The sequence below is a fragment of the Propithecus coquereli genome, unplaced genomic scaffold, assembly GCF_000956105.1.
Source record: "Propithecus coquereli isolate 6110/MARCELLA unplaced genomic scaffold, Pcoq_1.0 Scaffold231, whole genome shotgun sequence".
NCBI classification, from domain to species: domain Eukaryota; kingdom Metazoa; phylum Chordata; class Mammalia; order Primates; family Indriidae; genus Propithecus; species Propithecus coquereli.
The window spans coordinates 1,103,609-1,106,951 of record NW_012147853.1 but is presented as its reverse complement, the minus strand read 5'-3'; positions in this window follow the sequence as shown (position 1 = coordinate 1,106,951).

The following is a 3,343-nucleotide window of genomic DNA, read 5'->3' as shown; positions in this document are numbered from 1 at the left end:
AAGTGGGGGAGGGGATGGGTATATTCATACGCGAAGAGTGCGATGCGCACCATCAGAGGGATGGACACCTTGAAGCTCGGACTTGGGGGGGGAGGTGGGGCAAGGGCAACATATGTAACCCAAACATCTGTACCCCCATAATATGCTGAAAAAAAGTAGAACACCTACTAAGCACAGTGCTTGACACATAAAAGACATTAATAAATGTCTGCTGTTTCAGAGATTTATATTAAAACATATTATCAATTTCTTTCAAAAAAAAAGAAGTGATTTTTTAGTGTTATGTGGTGTTGTGGTGTATTGCAAAGCTTTGGAGTTACACAAATTGTGAATCCAATCTGAGCTTCTATACTCATTAATAATATTCTTTTTTTGCTTCTTGGTTTTCTCATTTTTAAATGGGAAAATAATTGAATCAGTACCCTAAGAACCAACATTACTATAGTTAATAGCTAATAGCCATATCAATCCTGAAAAGTAGCCATTTTGATGAGAAACCTCAAAAATAATTTAAATTCCTTATTATATTGATTGATACCCATTAGATAGTTTTTAAAAGTTCAGTTTACAAATTCCCACCAACCCTCTCTTCCAGCCAAGTCTAAAGCATAGAGCGATAAGTATCTAAACTTACCTAAGCTGGTATAGATAGAAAGAGAACACAATAAAGAATTCTATACCTTAACAGATAAAATGAATACAATCTATTTCTATATGAGTTAGAAAATATGAGCAATTGAGAAATTTCAAAATATTTGACTTTGACTCTAGATTAGAAATATTCATGCAATTTACAATGTCTCTATCATTTTACTACACAGTTTTTTCTTCAAAGAGAAAATGTCACTAGCTGTCATAATAATATTTGTTGGTTGCCTTTTCACTCACTATAATATAAGTTCATGAGGGCAACAACTTTGTTCATCGCTGTATATCCCCTAAAAACATTCTTGTGACATAGGAGACACCTAATAGATATTAATTAAATGAATGTATTATGCATGAAAAAATAGACATTTTATAAATGAAATTGAAGCTATGGACATGTAAGTAAAGTGGGAGGGTAACAAGAATTTTAGGGAGTAAAATTTAAATACAAGTTATCAGACTTCACTTCCATGCTTTGTCAACTACATTTTCATATAGGGCAGATGATCATAAAAATTATTTTATTGGCAACATGTAAATGAATCTATTATGTACAAGCTAGTGGTAGTAATAAATTATTGAAGTGTGAAAAGATATATGCAGGGGAAAATTGAATAAATATTGGGGCTATAACCCTGTTATTAGAAAAACAGTTACCAGAAATATCAGACAGTATTGCTTTTGTATATCAACTTTTATTGACTGTTTTAGTAGCTTCAAACTAAAGCTGTCTGAGACTTCAGAAAAAGTATTGTGATTAAATAGTAATTCTGCCCCAGGTGGGAAAGGTTCCTAAAATTACTCCCTCTGTTTAGGTTTTCAAATAACTGCTTTCAAGTTCTCTTCTTGATATTGCTGTGGTGAAGGTTAGGCAGGAGCCTGGATGGGTGATGTGAGATTTATTTTATTCCTATAGACATAGCAGAAGGGGGAAAAGAAAAACATTTCAGGTGACACACTCTTTTTGCTTTATTTTAGAGTATTATGGGGGTACAAATGCTTTGGTTCCATAAATTGCTCTTGCACTGCCTGACAAGTGTGCCCATCCTCCATACAGCACACACCGCATCCATTAGGTGTAGATTTACCCATCCCCTCCTCCATGCTCTCACCGGCTGGACAGCCTATGAAACTACTGCTGCCTTGATTTTGGACTTTCCAGCTCCAAAACTGTGAAAAATAACTTTCTGTTCTTCATAAATTACCAAGTCTGTGGTATTTTGTTATGGCAGAACAAATGGATTAAAACAGTGCATCCAAATAGCATTTCTTTATCATGAAGTACAATAAAGGAGAAAAAATAAAAATTAAACAGGGTATACATTACATAAGAAAGCTAAATATAGTACTATATGGTGAAAGGGTTTCAATTATATTTTAATGTATAGGCCTAGATAGAAGTAAAATATATTTTTTTCTTTGAGTTGTGGCAAAAAAGGTATTAAATTCACTGCACTAATCGTTAATGACAGACACATTGAGAGCTACTTCATTAAATATTTCTTTAGTTTTATAATTGTTATTTTTAAATAAAAGCTAATCTGCTTTACATGTTCCAGATGACTAATGTGGTTTTTTCCAATTATAATAATATTCAGCCATTAAACACTCCTATGACATATAGTCAAGACAATACCATTATTTTTTATCTAGTTTATTACTGGTTATCAATTTGAAATTTTAACAACGTATGCTGTGGCAAGGTAATACTCATCAATATTCAATTTTTCTTTAACAATCAATACTACTTACACTACATAAATACATGATGAGTTATGAAATGAATATGTTACTACAACTATAAAATACTTCAGAGAAATATTGCAACTCATATACTTCTTTCCTAAACTAATTCAACACCATTTGACAGGATAATTAAATTATACTGGCAGCTTTATCTATACTAAACTATAATAACAAATAATGTTATCAATTTATAATATGGCTAGTAAGATGTTCTCGAAAGATGTACATTAATCACAATTCTGTCAAATGTTTATATTTTGATGAAGCTAAATATATAAAAGAGTTGTACATTGATTTAATCTCTCCAAGATGGTAGATTCAACTGAAAAGTATATTACAAAAGTTTTTGTGATGATACAATGGTGGGAGGAAAATAAACCAGAATAAAGAAAGCTATTGATGTTTTTGACATTAATATGAAGTAAAATTTTAATGGGAAAAGGCATTTCAAGAACTCAGAGTAAAATGTATTTGATTTCATTTCATTATAACAACACAAATTCACTTTTTATGGAAATGTATTTACTTAATCACAACCTACAAATTTATTTCAAAAGGTTCATAATTACTACTTGCTCAGATAAGTCCAAGTTGATCCAGTCTAAGCTAATAAAAATAGTTTAAGAAATAAATTATGCCTTTAAGGCAACTAGTATCCAAACCTTAGGTATTGTCAGAATTCAAAATCCATGTATATTTATATCTAGAGTATATTTAGTAATGAATAAAGCAAAATATAAAAGCTAACATTTCACTTTTAACTCTAAAAACTAGATCACATAAAAAGCCTCAAATATTAGCTATTGGTTGGTGCAAAAGTAATTGCGGTTTTAGCATTGTTGAAATTTGATGTTTAATATTGGAATATATTCTTAAATATGTTATGTTATATATCATTTTAATGTGCATTTCTCACTTTATTTTTTTTTTGCTAATGACTTATTACTTG